Source organism: Leiobunum rupestre, chromosome 2 (genome assembly GCF_980474605.1).
Source record: "Leiobunum rupestre chromosome 2, qqLeiRupe1.1.hap1, whole genome shotgun sequence".
NCBI lineage: Eukaryota > Metazoa > Arthropoda > Arachnida > Opiliones > Sclerosomatidae > Leiobunum > Leiobunum rupestre.
This window is the reverse complement of record NC_143385.1, coordinates 51,319,641-51,338,078: the sequence shown is the minus strand read 5'-3', so window position 1 is coordinate 51,338,078 and position 18,438 is coordinate 51,319,641. Positions and strand designations below refer to the sequence as shown.

At 33.9% G+C, this 18,438-nt stretch overlaps 1 long non-coding RNA gene and 1 other non-coding gene across 2 annotated transcripts; one reads left to right on the top strand and one right to left on the bottom strand.

Moving 5' to 3' along the window:
- Positions 1–7,912: 7,912 nt before the first annotated feature.
- Positions 7,913–8,715, top strand: LOC149958324 (uncharacterized). Its single transcript, XR_016478409.1, has 3 exons — positions 7,913–7,938; positions 8,009–8,095; positions 8,649–8,715. It is a non-coding gene; the product is annotated as an uncharacterized LOC149958324 (long non-coding RNA).
- A 9,604-nt stretch (positions 8,716–18,319) lies between these two features.
- LOC149958323 (5S ribosomal RNA) lies at positions 18,320–18,438 on the bottom strand. Its single transcript, XR_016478704.1, has one exon. It is a non-coding gene; the product is annotated as a 5S ribosomal RNA (ribosomal RNA).

The following is an 18,438-nucleotide window of genomic DNA, read 5'->3' as shown; positions in this document are numbered from 1 at the left end:
TAATTGTAATACTTTTAACTTGAATGTTAGACAAAAATCTCAATAATTGTAATACTTTTAACTTGAATGTTAGACAAAAATCTCAATAATTGTAATACTTTTAACTTGAATGTTAGACAAAAATCTCAATAATTGTAATACTTTTAACTTGAATGTTAGACAAAAATCTCAATAATTGTAATACTTTTAACTTGAATGTTAGACAAAAATCTCAATAATTGTAATACTTTTAACTTGAATGTTAGACAAAAATCTCAATAATTGTAATACTTTTAACTTGAATGTTAGACAAAAATCTCAATAATTGTAATACTTTTAGCTTGAATGTTAGACAAAAATCTCAATAATTGTAATACTTTTAACTTGAATGTTAGACAAAAATCTCAATAATTGTAATACTTTTAACTTGAATGTTAGACAAAAATCTCAATAATTGTAATACTTTTAACTTGAATGTTAGACAAAAATCTCAATAATTGTAATACTTTTAACTTGAATGTTAGACAAAAATCTCAATAATTGTAATACTTTTAGCTTGAATGTTAGACAAAAATCTCAATAATTGTAATACTTTTAACTTGAATGTTAGACAAAAATCTCAATAATTGTAATACTTTTAACTTGAATGTTAGACAAAAATCTCAATAATTGTAATACTTTTAACTTGAATGTTAGACAAAAATCTCAATAATTGTAATACTTTTAACTTGAATGTTAGACAAAAATCTCAATAATTGTAATACTTTTAACTTGAATGTTAGACAAAAATCTCAATAATTGTAATACTTTTAACTTGAATGTTAGACAAAAATCTCAATAATTGTAATACTTTTAACTTGAATGTTAGACAAAAATCTCAATAATTGTAATACTTTTAACTTGAATGTTAGACAAAAATCTCAATAATTGTAATACTTTTAACTTGAATGTTAGACAAAAATCTCAATAATTGTAATACTTTTAACTTGAATGTTAGACAAAAATCTCAATAATTGTAATACTTTTAACTTGAATGTTAGACAAAAATCTCAATAATTGTAATACTTTTAGCTTGAATGTTAGACAAAAATCTCAATAATTGTAATACTTTTAACTTGAATGTTAGACAAAAATCTCAATAATTGTAATACTTTTAACTTGAATGTTAGACAAAAATCTCAATAATTGTAATACTTTTAACTTGAATGTTAGACAAAAATCTCAATAATTGTAATACTTTTAACTTGAATGTTAGACAAAAATCTCAATAATTGTAATACTTTTAACTTGAATGTTAGACAAAAATCTCAATAATTGTAATACTTTTAACTTGAATGTTAGACAAAAATCTCAATAATTGTAATACTTTTAACTTGAATGTTAGACAAAAATCTCAATAATTGTAATACTTTTAGCTTGAATGTTAGACAAAAATCTCAATAATTGTAATACTTTTAACTTGAATGTTAGACAAAAATCTCAATAATTGTAATACTTTTAACTTGAATGTTAGACAAAAATCTCAATAATTGTAATACTTTTAACTTGAATGTTAGACAAAAATCTCAATAATTGTAATACTTTTAACTTGAATGTTAGACAAAAATCTCAATAATTGTAATACTTTTAACTTGAATGTTAGACAAAAATCTCAATAATTGTAATACTTTTAACTTGAATGTTAGACAAAAATCTCAATAATTGTAATACTTTTAGCTTGAATGTTAGACAAAAATCTCAATAATTGTAATACTTTTAACTTGAATGTTAGACAAAAATCTCAATAATTGTAATACTTTTAACTTGAATGTTAGACAAAAATCTCAATAATTGTAATACTTTTAACTTGAATGTTAGACAAAAATCTCAATAATTGTAATACTTTTAACTTGAATGTTAGACAAAAATCTCAATAATTGTAATACTTTTAGCTTGAATGTTAGACAAAAATCTCAATAATTGTAATACTTTTAACTTGAATGTTAGACAAAAATCTCAATAATTGTAATACTTTTAACTTGAATGTTAGACAAAAATCTCAATAATTGTAATACTTTTAACTTGAATGTTAGACAAAAATCTCAATAATTGTAATACTTTTAACTTGAATGTTAGACAAAAATCTCAATAATTGTAATACTTTTAGCTTGAATGTTAGACAAAAATCTCAATAATTGTAATACTTTTAACTTGAATGTTAGACAAAAATCTCAATAATTGTAATACTTTTAACTTGAATGTTAGACAAAAATCTCAATAATTGTAATACTTTTAACTTGAATGTTAGACAAAAATCTCAATAATTGTAATACTTTTAACTTGAATGTTAGACAAAAATCTCAATAATTGTAATACTTTTAACTTGAATGTTAGACAAAAATCTCAATAATTGTAATACTTTTAACTTGAATGTTAGACAAAAATCTCAATAATTGTAATACTTTTAACTTGAATGTTAGACAAAAATCTCAATAATTGTAATACTTTTAACTTGAATGTTAGACAAAAATCTCAATAATTGTAATACTTTTAACTTGAATGTTAGACAAAAATCTCAATAATTGTAATACTTTTAACTTGAATGTTAGACAAAAATCTCAATAATTGTAATACTTTTAACTTGAATGTTAGACAAAAATCTCAATAATTGTAATACTTTTAACTTGAATGTTAGACAAAAATCTCAATAATTGTAATACTTTTAACTTGAATGTTAGACAAAAATCTCAATAATTGTAATACTTTTAGCTTGAATGTTAGACAAAAATCTCAATAATTGTAATACTTTTAACTTGAATGTTAGACAAAAATCTCAATAATTGTAATACTTTTAACTTGAATGTTAGACAAAAATCTCAATAATTGTAATACTTTTAGCTTGAATGTTAGACAAAAATCTCAATAATTTTAATACTTTTAACTTGAATGTTAGACAAAAATCTAAATTCACTTTCATATGTATAGAACTGGAAACGAGTTCTACCTAGTGTACCATCTTAATAGACAGGTTAAGTTACCCTCTTGAACACGTGAACGGGGAAACTTGTAGACGTAGCTTCATTGTGTAAAATAGTATCTCCTACAAGTTCCCCGGTTCACGTTTTCAAGAGGGTAGTTTAACCTGTCCAACTTACATTTTCAAGATTAAAGTTTTATATTAAGTTTTGTAAAAGGCGTTTTCGTAAATAGGAAATGTAATGATTGATGACATTTTGTCGCGTGAAATCTATTGTGGTGGACATTTAGAAAAATATTTATTAACATATTCGCGAATATTTTTGATAATATTATGCGGGTTTCGCCACTAATACTAGCATTCGGTGCAAAATTTATAGATCTTTTTGAAGAATAAACCACGTATTTCATGTTACATGTTTGTGCTTTCAATCGAGGATTTGTACTAAAATTTCATATAAATTTAAATTCGTATTTTTGTATAAAAATCGTACAAATTAAAAATTTTCAATAATTGCAAAAGTGGGTGAAAATAAATACTCGGATAAATATTTCGAAGACAATGAATCCTAGGGTCACTATAGAAAATATTTACGTAAAAGTTCGTATTCATTGATTTCGAAAAACAAGGAATATTTCAACGTCCTGAAAGGAAAATTTAATTTTGGCGATCTGGCATCCCTGCATCTAAGCTGTGCAACGTTAAATCCCCGATATTTTCTTTGCAACTAAAGCCACGGTCATACTATCTCTTGAAACCAGATTTGTATAGTGGTTTCTCTAAGCTTCATTGGCCAAAACTGGTAATCAAATCGATCAAAACTGGGTTTTAAACTCTGGGGCGAATGTGGTTTAAAAATCTTTTGTGAATCCATGCGGTGCCCCCAATGGATTTATGATGGAACTTTCGACTCCCTTTAATAAATAATGGAACTTTCGACTCCCTTTAATAAATAATGGAACTTTAGACTCCCTTTAATCGATAAAGGAACTTTAGACTCTCTTTAATCGATAAAGGAACTTTAGACTCCCTTAATCGATAAAGGAACTTTAGACTCCCTTTAATCGATAAAGGAACTTTAGACTCTCTTTAATCGAATAAAGGAACTTTAGACTCCCTTTAATCGATAAAGGAACTTTAGACTCCCTTTAATCGATAAAGGAACTTTAGACTCCCTTTAATCGATAAAGGAACTTTAGACTCTCTTTAATCGATAAAGGAACTTTAGACTCCCTTTAATCGATAAAGGAACTTTAGACTCCCTTTAATCGATAAAGGAACTTTAGACTCTCTTTAATCGATAAAGGAACTTTAGACTCCCTTTAATCGATAAAGGAACTTAAGACTCTCTTTAATCGATAAAGGAACTTCAGACTCCCTTTAATCGATAAAGGAACTTTAGACTCTCTTTAATCGATAAAGGAACTTTAGACTCCCTTTAATCGATAAAGGAACTTTAGACTCCCTTTAATCGATAAAGGAACTTTAGACTCCCTTTAATCGATAAAGGAACTTTAGACTCCCTCTAATCGATAAAGGAACTTTAGACTCCCTTTAATCGATAAAGGAACTTTAGACTCCCTTTAATCGATAAAGGAACTTTAGACTCCCTTTAATCGATAAAGGAACTTTATACTCCCTTTAATCGATAAAGGAACTTTAGACTCCCTTTAATCGATAAAGGAACTTTATACTCCCTTTAATCGATAAAGGAACTTTAGACTCTCTTTAATAAATAATGGAACTTTAGACTCCCATTAATCGATAAAGGAACTTTAGACTCCCTTTAATCGATAAAGGAACTTTAGACTCCCTTTAATCGATAAAGGAACTTTAGACTCCCTTTAATCGATAAAGGAACTTTAGACTCCCTTTAATCGATAAAGGAACTTTAGACTCCCTTTAATCGATAAAGGAACTTTAGACTCCCTTTAATCGATAAAGGAACTTTAGACTCCCTTTAATCGATAAAGGAACTTTAGACTCCCTCTAATCGATAAAGGAACTTTAGACTCCCTTTAATCGATAAAGGAACTTTAGACTCCCTTTAATCGATAAAGGAACTTTAGACTCCCTTTAATCGATAAAGGAACTTTATACTCCCTTTAATCGATAAAGGAACTTTAGACTCCCTTTAATCGATAAAGGAACTTTATACTCCCTTTAATCGATAAAGGAACTTTAGACTCTCTTTAATAAATAATGGAACTTTAGACTCCCATTAATCGATAAAGGAACTTTAGACTCCCTTTAATCGATAAAGGAACTTTAGACTCCCTTTAATCGATAAAGGAACTTTAGACTCCCTTTAATCGATAAAGGAACTTTAGACTCCCTTTAATCGATAAAGGAACTTTAGACTCCCTTTAATCGATAAAGGAACTTTAGACTCCCTTTAATCGATAAAGGAACTTTAGACTCCCTTTAATCGATAAAGGAACTTTAGACTCCCTTTAATCGATAAAGGAACTTTAGACTCTCTTTAATAAATAATGGAACTTTAGACTCCCTTTAATCGATAAAGGAACTTTAGACTCTCTTTAATAAATAATGGAACTTTAGACTCCCTTTAATTAATAATGGAACTTTAGACTCCCTTTAATCGATAAAGGAACTTTAGCCTCCCTTTAATAAATAATGGAACTTTAGACTCCCTTTAATCGATAAAGGAACTTTAGCCTCCCTTTAATAAATAATGGAACTTTAGACTCACTATGATCAATAATGAACTAGTTACGTTTAAAATAGATAACAAGTTAAAAAAAAACAATATCGACTGGAATAGACTTTATCTAATAGGCCAAGGCCTAGGAAACAACGCGTTGCTAATAATCGTCGGTACGTGGGATTTCGGGGTAGATAATGAAGACCCACGAGTGATCCAAATTAGAAATATGAGTTAAAAGTACGCCCGTCGGTTTCCGCCGCGGAGCCTCAAAAATTACAAAACGATATGTCAAAACGATTCACGTTTCTTTTTGAAATTCGTGGGCATTGAAATTTGCTTAAGTAATTTCCAATTTCGGAGTTTGAAAAGTCATTAGCATATATTGTTCACCAACGACGCCTCAAGTGGCGATTTCTTTAGGCGAATCACACCTAGGCGTGTGGGATTTTCAAGTTAATCAGGAAAATATACAGACATTAAGATTAGATTACAATATTACTTAATCCGACTGTTTAACATTTCAGGTTTGTGTTGAAATCGCAATTTTTCTATTAAATTTAAAAGTAGCTTCAAGATACCCGAAGATACCTTTACTTTTATCCCAAATATAGTCTAAAGAGCGTGTTCAATCCGCTCGGTTCAATCTAAATATTTTCCTCAAAAAATGATAAAAGATAGATTATATTAGTATAACTAGTAATAGACAATAGTAGTTAATTATTTATCCATAATTCGAAAAAGTCGCTTACCAGTTTAGTATAAAGTTTCGGCGGCGGAATCATCCGCCATTTTTATTAACTTGGTAAGAACGTATGACAGCCAGAGGCGCTACAGTCGGCAGGCAATAGGGCACTTTACATATAAACGGCTGAGTCGTCTCTCCTTATCCTTCCCCCATGGTAAGAACCATAGAAATCTTATACTCCTACCTAGAATGCTTCCGTCTACGGGAGAACCTGACGCCAAGACATTTTGTAGCAACGACTAATGATTATATAGTCTTTGCTTGAGCTTCAGTCAATCAGCGGCCATTCATTGACTACGGCAAGCCGCTTGCGCCATACCATGGCAGCTAAAAATAGTAGAAGCTCAGACGATTTTTACAGGATCCAAGCTCGCAGAATTCCCATAGGTTTTTGCTGGAGTTTTTCACATGAACCACTTCAACGTTTTTGGATTTTTATTTAATAATAGTGTTAAGTTTTTTTGATATTTTAGTTTTGTTTTCATATTTACTTATTATAAGGAATATTTAAATGCCATTGTGAGGAAGATAAATAAGATTTCGTTTAGGTTCGCTTTGAAAATATTTAAGCCTAGGCCTGACATAGGCCTAACTTTTAAAATAGCAGGTAATGTCAAACAGTCAATGGCAGTTTTGGGAGAAGCAGTGACTGAATGTCCTTAGTATTAACATTTGTATTTAAAGGTTATTTCACATTTAAAGTAGGTAATATTATATTTATTATTATGTTTGTAGAAACTTAGATAAACAAAAACCTTATGAAGTCTGTATACAAGTCGGCAACGGCTTCACAGATGTTTATTGTTCAAATAAATAAATAAATAAAGAGTAATTATATCCCGGAAAAAATACATTACACTGAAGAATGACACTTATGACGAATTGACGACAGTCATTGAATTAAACAGCAACAATCATACTGATAATTAGCTTGTCTTATTTTTCAAAACTTTACCTTCTATTTAATAATATGCTTTTTCTCTTAGAAGCTTAGCCAAGATAAATGTCTCGCACTCTGCTTAAATTCAACATTCCACTGTTAAGCAACATAAGAGATAGTACTCAACGATGACCGATATTTACTATGTTAAATAAAGTGTTTTTAAAAAAACGGATATTGCAGTAATTATAGTCCTAGGCTCACTGAACTTCCTGAAGTAATTTTTACCAAATCATCAATTTGAAAGCCCGCCGTTTGTTAACATTTCAAATTGCCCCGAGGCTTAAGGAAACCCAAACTTTAACTGTACAACGACACATTACCGTCCACCGCAAATCGTTTTCTACATGTGGAAATGAAACATCGAGGAGCCATAACAACAAATAACACAATAGTTATCCAAAACGTTTGCATATTAGAGAAAAATCTTTACGAGTAAAGAAACAGTCTACCACGTTTAAAAACTACATTTAACTCGATCACGGCCCCCTGCACCTGCACGCGCTCACGTGAGCGCGTGCAGGGGGCCGTGACTCGATTTACGTGGGCCAATCAAATGCGGGTTCTTAAGGTGAAGTAATCCATAATCGAATTATTATTTTCAGTAACTCAAACTAGATGGCAACGAGTCGTTGAATCGTGATTGGCTGGTAATGACGAAACCTCCGTAAATGTAATTGGCCCATTTTGTATTTATACGGAATCATTCTATGTTATAAGATTTCTATGGTAAGAACTTAAGAAGTAACAATGCTGCCAGGTCGTGGTATCTCAACAGGTCAAAATAAGCAGCGTTGCCAGATTCAGGTTATTTTATTTCATGCTGTTTTTCTTTGGGTTGTTCCGAAACTGCTCACAACACCTAGTTTCCGCGTGATGTCATAGACGCTTCAATAAATCATCCTCCAAGGAAATCGCTAAGAAGTAATATTTCCGAGAGCCAGGATCTGTAAGTCACTGTTTATATAGTGCTTGTTAAAACAAGGGAAATGTTTCACCTTTACGGCAGCCACAAGCGTTCGCTTTTAACCAGGTAGATTTTTTGACATATTAAAGCTTAGCAAAAACACGACGTTCTGTTTACAGGTGAAAAGCGTGAAAAGTTTCCATTATTTCAACAAGCACTATATAAACAATACCTTGCTGGTCCAGTCTCTCGGAAATATTACTTCTGGGCGATTTCCTTGGAGGATGATTTATTCGAGGATATATTGAAGCGCCTATTAACGAGAAACTGATTTCAAAATGAAACACACATTATTTTATTTTCGGGGCAATTTTGAACTAAAATTTAAAATAAAGGTATGTCAAAATTAATAAATAATAATAATATTATTATTATTATTTTCATTTAACATAGAGTTACCGAGCAGACCACAAGGGGGAAGTAAGGAAACGGATGTTCCGTCCAAATGCTGAGTTGCCAGGTAAAAATGTTAATTTTCGGCCCCCCAACTTTCATCAACAAAGCCACTGATTAGCAGATGAAAATCAACAGAGCGTGAACGTCTCGTGTGGGTCGCTAGGTGGCTTTATGGTGTTTGAAAGGCTAATCATCCGTTGGTTAAAAGAAACAATATTTCACCTTCAATCATGACTAGGAAAATTGTTTATCTAGAATTTACCAAAAAAAGCAAATTTCGAACTCGACTTGAAAAATAGTTTTTAATTGAAGTTCTCCTTGCCTGATGTCCGCTAATAACAAGGTGGGCTTGCGAGGGTACAGACATGTTAAATCGGTCGATTCCGAACAGCGTTGCCAGGTCACAAAACTGAAATTATAGTATCGAAGCCGAAAAATTATCGAATTTTCTAGAAAATTATAGTACACAAGTACGGCCAACTTTGATTACTCGCTAGAGCGTGGTAGCACTTTATCATAGTTGGCCGTTACTAACATATTTCATTTTCGTTAGGCTACAACCCGCTTGATTAGTCAAGTCGGCCGTATTTTCGAGTACAAACCTAACGCTCCAAGGAATATAATATTTCAATTCTTAGCCTACTAGGAGTAACAAAAGAAACTGAAAACGCCGTTCTTATGTTAACAGATAGGAACTTTCTAAATTCTCGCACAAATATCGGAAATGTAGTAAAATTATAGTACAATTATCGCAAAAAGCGTACTATATAGTACGCGATTGAAATTATAGTACGGAAAAATTCGAAAGGTAAAATTATCGAAATGTACTATAATTATAGTACGGTTGGCAACGCTGACTGTTACAAAATTTCCTATTGTTGGGAGGATCGTCCGCAGATGGAAGAGCAGACAGTGCCGGAAGTAAGCACTCGCTTGGCGCCAACACCATCTCCCCCTCACGGACTAATGCAGAATAGACCTATTTCCCAGATAATGGGCGAATTTTTCCCTAGTCGCATTTTTATGTGAAAATGGTTTTCATTTCCGAGGTTTTAATAGGTGTTTCCGTAAAATAAAACAACAAAAAAAAGTAAAATGTTTTTCTGCGCGTCACGATCTTACTGTGTTTAATACTTTATTGGAACGCGCGTTTCTCACGTGACGTTAAATTCGAAAATCTTTATCGACTCGAGCGCGCGCTCTCTATCTTCAATAAATAATTCGCGACCGAAAACTATCGCTACGCCCCCTATCGTTCGTCATTGAAACCAGCAGACGCTATTAGTTTTTCCTCTTCGTTATTCGTAAATTTGACTTTATAAATAATGATACTTGCACTTTCAATGTAATTTTTGAATCTTTTGCTTATATTTTGATAAGTTTATTTAAGTAAAAACGTTCTTATGACATTTTAATTTGTAGCAGACCCTAGATCATAGGCGCTACCTCGGATAAACCGTTACACCACCTAGACTCGTTTCGGTCGCGAATAGCTAACTAGTAGTGACGTAGAAAAACATTTACACATGACGTCGCGTATTTTATAGAAACATCTATGGACCAAAATTATATGATTTTTTCACAAAATTTACAAAATAAAATTAACCCTTAAAATCATAAATATTATATTTTTATTTTTTGACAGAAATGTGCTGATTACCACATCACGTTAAGGGGCCATTGGCAACTTACGTAACACCGGTTTTTGTGACCAAGGTTTAGCTCCAAATCCTTACAACCTTTTGAATACACAAAAATTAATAATAATATTAAAACTAAATGCATTTATTAATATAAGTTGACATTTTTTGTTATAAAAGAGGTATTATTTTCAGAATTACGAGTAATTTTCTTCGACGGCTATCGCGAAAAATCGCTAGTGATATTAAGAGAGTAACTCTCACTCAAGAGTGAGAGTGGAACTAAATAAAAATCTTCACTCTTTCCCACTCTCACTTTTCATCACTCGCCGAGTGCACTCTTCCCCAAAGAGTGAGATTAGTCAAGGTCACCAATTTCACTCTTATTTTTGGCGAGAGACTTGAAATTTAAAGGGAATATAACCTCAGGTATTTGGTGTGGAACACCAACGTTTGCAGCTCTGGCGGCTCTTGCCTTTGGCTTTAAAAATGTTTGGCGCCACTGTACAGGGAAATTTCAGAAATTGAAGGGGTCTTCCATAAAGATTGCTTTGGGAGTTATATTCCCTTTAAGGCGGGAAATTTTAATTCGGTTCAAAAAGTATATTATAACCTCCTTTGCCGTTAATAGATGGCACCACGCCCTTCAGTAAAGTAATTAAATTAAATTTAATTTCAAATTTCGTACCTTCTACTAATAGTCTTGAAAATCAATGAGTGATAGCGAATCTGTCTCTGACGTCATAGATCTCACCCCAATCGACTAGAGTAAAACGGCAAATAGAACATTCCATTACATCTTCTCGCGCTTTGTTGTTTTTCGTCTGCTAGTAATTTGAATTTTCGTGTCTTGGTCTGCCATTTCGACAAAAAAATCCGAGGGGCTGATCACTCCACGTAATCGGTGTACAGAGCCGTATCTTTGACTGTACTAATGGGATTACGCGTAATCTTTGAAGTACCTGCCTTTGGCAGTGCTAATCTAATCGTAATCCGGTGTACAGATTTTCTAAGAGTGGTTAGCCCCTTGAAAAAATCTAAAAGGAACACGCAAAAATTTGCTAAAATCTCGATCTCGATCCGTTGATCTGTCGAAATTGACAGATAATTTTTTTGCTCTGGGGCTCGAGCCCCCACAGGGAAAAACCAACGAGGGCAGAGCCCCCACAGAAATAAAATTGAGGAAAAATAGCAATCAGGGAAAAAATTATAATATCACTGCCTTTATTTGGTCCAAATTCAGTCTTTTTACAGAAGATATTCTGAGATTGCAGATGCGAGTAGCATTAAGATGATATTAGAAGTTTCAGTTATATCAAGGAATACCTCTGCGTATTGTTCCATACCAGAGTGACTGAGAAAAATCATATCTCCTGAAACTTCTAATTATATTAATTCCTGCGTAATTATAAAAAATAAATTCTCATTAAGATGATATAACCGTAAAATTTATTTCGATAGATTCGTCCAAACAGAAAATCGCCCCGTCGTGTACCCTATTTTACCTAAAATACCTTCGTAAAGTATGTGGCTAAGAAAGGCTTAATTATCTAGCCTTGTACACAGATATTTTTCTAAAGATATCGACTTAACTTTTATTATCAATATAGTCCATGACGGATGAGATATTAGAAAGAACATTTTTAAAAAAATATATAAATTTAGAGCTGTACATTTTCTTGCTTAAGTTTTAAGTATATGCATTTTTTTATAAAAAAAATAATGGCCAGGGCCCCACAGAAATGTTTTCCGATCGCTGCCGCTGCTCTTTTCCCGCGAGTGAGAAAAGTGTGTGGGGGCGGTGGGAGATTTAGTCGCCCAAATTCACTCCGAGTTTTGCCCAACTCTATATCTAATCCAACTTTGATCACGCGCTGTTCGCGCTACAGCGGCCAACGAATTCGTCGAAATTCCGCGAGCAAGGATTTTCCCCCTATAAACTGTACTATAACGTGTAGGAGTTCAGCGCCACGCTCAATTGTTATATTGACTTCAATGTAAAAACTATTCTAAAAATAATAATCCGCTAGGGGCGCTCACGTCATACACATCTTTTGCTCATAGGTATGATAGGTTAACACTAAAACGTCAACGAATGAGATGGCCGCTGTCGCGCGAGATATCAAAGTTGGCCGTGATCTAATCAACCTCGGAAGTGGGACATCCATAGAAATCTCATAGGTAACTAGAATGCTGCCGTGTAACTGGCAAATGGCCCAAACGCCGTGGCAGACGACGCCAGATCTCAGCTAATCAGAGCTCAAAGAGCGGTTCTGCCAAGAATTTAATGTCACCGGAGAGAATGACGTCACCTATTTCCCGCTATAGTAACGGAACCAAGGAGGATTATTATCCTCCTTGGCGGAACCACTCTACGGCCTCTCATTGGCTGAAGGTTCAAGGCGAACTGGCGTCAAGCTCGGCCGTAGGCGGCAGCATTCTAGTTACCTATGAGATTTCTATGGGGACATCCATCGATCGCGAGTTGATTAGGTCGATAAGAGAAGGCGCTGCTAATTGCGTCTGGCAAGATGAGTAGGCATCGCGGCAGTTTGGGAAGCAGCCATGGAGAGAGGGGCCTCGCGTGTTGCAGGCGTCAACCCGCCATCAAAGAGAACGAAAATGAACTCCGCACCACCTTTAATGACTTTTCAAAATCTGTGTCGTTTCTACGAAAAACTTGTCAAAATAATGAATTTTTAGAAAAACAACGCCTTTCTTCGGAGATCAAGATCCACGCGCTGAACATCTTTTGTGTCAGTTTTTTTTCGCAGAGGCCCGTCGAATAGGCGCTTAAATTCAATGAGGTAGAATATGAACTAGAGATAAAAACAAATCTGGGATTCGCGGGACACGTTTTATCTGAGTAGGAGAATTAGGCTTAAGATTCAACTTTATCTAATCGTGTTGGCGCCATCTGTTTCTATAAGCGGACACTTTTGCAAATTATATTAAGGTTTAGTTTTTCAATAACACGATAGATGGCGCCAGCACGATTTGATTAAGTTCATTTACTAGGCCTAACTCTCCAACTCAACCAATACTGTCCCGCGAAACGGTAGGTCCTGGAAGGCGGATTTGGATCTCTACTTATTCTACCTCATCGGCTTAAATTAAACCTCTTCAAGAAAATCGCCAAGAAGTATTATTTACGAGTGACAGGAATCGCAAGTTACTGTTTATATAGTCCTTGTTTATATGATTGAAACTTTTCATATGTAAACAGAACGTCGTGTTTTTGCTAATATGTCAAAAAAAATAGATTAAAATCAAACACTTGCATACCGTACAGGTGAAAAGTTTCCATTATTTCAACAAGCACTATATAAACAGTCCCTTGCGGGTACTTGCTCTCGGAAATATTACTTTTGGCCGTTTTCCTTGAAGATGTTTTAGTTAAGCGCATATTTTAAATTAAAATAGACCTTGGCTATTTTTTAGGTGTCACGATTTTTAAATTTTAAATGCAAACCACTCACTGAAAACGTTTGAATTACGTGTTTGACAATTTTATTTAAAAACGTACTTTCAACTTTAAAGGGAATATAACCTGCAAAGCAATCTTTATGGAAGACCCCTTCAATTTTTCAAACTACCCTCTACAGTGGCGCCAAACATTTTTAAAGCCAAAGGCAAGAGCGACCATAACTGCAAACGTTGGTGTCCCACACCAAATACCTGAGGTTATATTCCCTTTAAAGCAGTTAAAACAAAAATCGAAAAATCGTCTCCTATCTGGTGCTATGAATTGGTCTTAGCATAACTAGCGCCAATCACCCTTAGCTTCTGTTCAACCTGGTGACGGAAATGTGAAATTAGGCGATCAACCATAAATTTGTAACTGCATACAACAATTAGAACATGTAAAATGTCTAAAACAAAATATAATAAAACATCATCAGCAAAAACTTTTTAGCAAATCAATTAAATGAAATAAATAAATTGTAACTAAAATGTTTTTAACAAATTCAATAAGAAGCAAACATAAGGAATTTTTTTTATTAAATAATCATTAAATTTAATTAAAATCAAATAAAATTTGATCTTTTCAAAATCCATAAATTAAAAAATCTTATTGAAATAAAAATCGATTGTTTTTCTATAAAATATAAAAAATGGCAATCCTGTAAAATTCCATTCCAAATATATTTCCCAATCCCAACGTTAAAAAAATATGGGCAAAGTACTACAAATCTACAAGTGCTTTTGTAAAAAGTTGTGAAAAATTCGTTACTTCGGCGGACGTGACTTTCGAGATCGCCGCGGAGTAGGGCGAGAGGCTCGTGTTTTGTGACGTCAATTGCGTAATAATTCCCGCGACGTCACGAAATTTGTGACACGCCCTCCCGCGGGGAAATCCGTTACTGAAAATTGGCTCAAAGGGATTTCAACCCCAAAAGGAGGCGTCCACGTGTGGGCGAACCACCGAAGACGAAAGGCAAGAGAGAGTCTCCAGCCCACACACTCCATTTTGGAAATCCGCTGTTATCACTAACCTCTTAAAAAATACAAATTCTTCTCAGGGTGAAATCAAGATTTTATTTCGACTTACTAAGAACATCCAAAGGGCTTCGAGCTTAGTTTAAAGCAAGTGGCGGCTCGACGTGAAGTAGCTCTTTTTTTCAATAGATGTCGCTAGCGTCGAGTTAAAAAAGCTGGTACTTAGAGGTTTCCCTAGAGTTGATTGGATCGTTTGTAAATTTGTCAATGACATAAATTACAGCAAATATAAACAATATTTTTACGAGGAATATATAATTTAGGTTAAAGTCCACTAACAAAGTAGAGTATAAGTTGTCTAATTATAATACTCTACAATTGTTCTCTGACGATGTTATCATTTGACTATTTTAAATTTTAACTTCCTTTCACATAAATAGATGGCACCACTCTCTCCAGTAAAGTGGCGTTTTTCGAAGAATCTGAAACTCATTACCATCTCTAATAACCGCCTTTAACAGGGGCCTTTGCATAATTGCTTTAAATTTTGAACATAAGTATTGCCGCCTACCGACTTAATTTTAAATTGAATTGGTGAAAGCTGTCTGCTCATTCAAAATTTTATGTGCTTAAAGGCCTTGGTTTTCTTCTGCCTGTTTTCCTTTAAGTTTACTTCCCGCCGCGCAAATATCCTGGTGGTAGGCCAACGTGTTCTGCAGTTGGCCTACCACCAGGATATTTGCGCGTGGTTAAATGAATGTAACTAGACAGAAGTTTAAAACACTATTGTTTGTTGTAGCTGTGGAACTTGGGTGGCTAATGCACCCTGCATTATTCACAACAAAATATCACAGAGAAAAGGTCTCCATCTATCTGGGCAATAATAAGTTGTAGTTTTAAATCAGCAATCACGACCAAGTAGTGAACTTAAAATACAGTTGCACGAAAATAAAAATTTAAGTATTGAGTCAATCTAATAGTTGATTTTATAAAATGTCTTTACGCTTGCCCAGCTTGTTGAAATGTTGCTCTGGAATAGTTCAGCCAATGCCTAAGAATGAGTTCATAAGCTCTTTAGTGGGAGAGAAAACGGATCCACAGCTGAAGCGGGGAGCAACATTTCAACAAGATGGCAGGTTATTCTTTAAAAAGAACTATTTAAAAAAACTCGTGGACCCTAAATTAAAATTTCTTTCAAAAGTCACGTATCACAACTTGCTTGACTGTTGCTCTCACAATTGTCAGCCTCGGGTAGTAATTATGTTACTTTGTTTCAGGCAAGGCTACGAGCGATTAAGAATTTATATTCAAGTTTAATTTGAAGTTTTAAAAATGAACACACACTCCTCTAAAATAAATTCGTGCGTCCACCCACAGAGTTCTTCGTCCAAATTTCCTACCGATTATGTAAAAAATAAAAAATCGCGTAAAATAGTTGGTAAGCCAACGGCACGCGGTGTTCCCAGGTGGTCTCCCTCCCAAGTACTGACCGCGCTCGACGCTGCTTAAAAATCGAGCTAAATAATGACGTCATCACAAGAATCCCTCTTCCCCATGCTTTGATAGTACAGCGATCAACGATTCACTACTGCCATCTATTGGGGAGACTGTAAGAAATTTATTCTACTTAGTTTTGGGTTCATGTTGCGGAACAAAACCAACGTCATTTAAATTTATATTTTTCACTTACACAATGAAATTATTAAATATAAAAATATAAGCTACGATTCCTAAATTAAAGATGGCAGAAGCATCGTACCAATTTTGGCGCTTAATTTAAAAGAGCTATTACTAATAAATGGTAGGTAAATTAATTAAATTAAGTAGGTAAAGGACCTGAAACATTCTATTAGCGATCGAAAACTATCGCTACGCCCCCTTTGTTTCGTCATTGAAACCTAGATAGGTAACGGCTAAATCAGACGCTATTAGTTTATCCTCATCGTTATTCGTACATTTGCCTTTATAAATAATGATACATGCATTTTAATATAAGTTTTGCTTAGTTTGCTTTTTTTTGATAAGTTTATTTAAGAAAAAAGTTCGTAAGACTATTTAATTTGTTTGTAGCAGACGCTAGATCTTTGGCGCAACCTCGGAGCAGGGCATGAAATAAGCACAGGACACTGGACATTGTCCGATAAATTTTGCATATGTCCGATAACTTTCTCAAAATCTTAGGGGGGTCATTGGACATTTGTCCGATAACTTTTTCAATAAACGGATTGTTTTTTCTACAAAATAAAAAAATGTAAAATTATTGGACAATGTCCGATAAAAAATTTTAAATGATGGGGGGTCACTGGACGAATGTCCGATAACTTTAATTTCTTATTTCCTGCCCTGCCTCGGAGAAGCTAGCGCCGTTACGCCACCTAGACTCGTTTCGGTCGTAATTGGTATCGAGATACCGTAAGTATTAGAATTAGTGTGCATTTTATACGTTTGAATTTGAATGTGCGCCGTATATATTGAGAACCATTTTGTTGAAATATTGGAAAACTAGTGTAGATCGGAGGGATAGGGTGACAAAGTTGTGAAATATTTTGTATGATCATAGACACTGATACATCTCACAATTGATAGAGTAGACCGAGGCATTTGTTCGGATCCCGAAGCAGACGAAGCATAGAGTTTAGATCAAAGCCCCAAAAGAGGGAGCCACTGAAACTATTCAGTCTTCACTTCCTCCCCCCGCCTCCCTCAAATTTTCTAGGGAATCGCATAAAACCACAGATGACGCGTGCATTTCTACCCCGTGGTAGTATCGACTAGGAATGGCTAGAATTAAAGCAACTGTCGGCTCTATCATTTCCACCTGTATTATGATGAGGCCCTTGTTATTAGAAAGGACAATGAATCTACCAGATTCTTTGAAAAAACGACTTTACTGGAGACCGTGGTGCCATCTAGGAGCAACAAACACACCCCACAAAAGGGAAACGAAACGCGTTTTTAAATGCTCATTTTCGTGTGTACATTTTTCATTGGCTAGGGTGTTCACCTTACGATCAGTGAACTATTTAGTATTTAGAGTATTATAATTAGACAACTTATACTCTATTTTATCAACTTTAATTTCTTAAGCTAAATTATATATCGCATATAAAATATATTGTTAAAAATTACTATAATTTAAGTTATTTTCATATCTACACACCGGCGTTTGAATTTAACAATTTAACGCGTTTGTTTCAAGAATTTTATTGGTTGTATCTGCTAACATGTGGTAAGTCAATGCCGAATTTTTCAAACGCCGGTAAGAATTTAGTTTTTATTTCGACGCTAGCGACATCTGTTAAATAAATAATAATTCTGTCAATTTACATTTAAATATATACATGATTTTTATAAGAGTTCACGCTTATAAAACGTATGCTAATTTAGCTAGGAAATTAATATTTTATGGACATTTTCTTAATAAAAAATTTTCGAATTATCTCCAGAATCTTTAGATTTCTAAAATCTAAAAACGATGTCCAATACCATAGGCCCTCAAGCGCTTTAATTTCCAAATAAATAAAATAATTTTTAAATTCAGTAATAAATTGAAATAACCTACGCGAAAAATAAAAAAAATAGTTGTGTAGCCAACGGCACGCGGTGTTCCCAGGTGGTCTCCCTCCCAAGTACTGACCGCGCTCGACGCTGCTTAACTTCGGTGATCGGACGAGAACCGGTGTATTCAGCGTGATATGGCCGTTGCC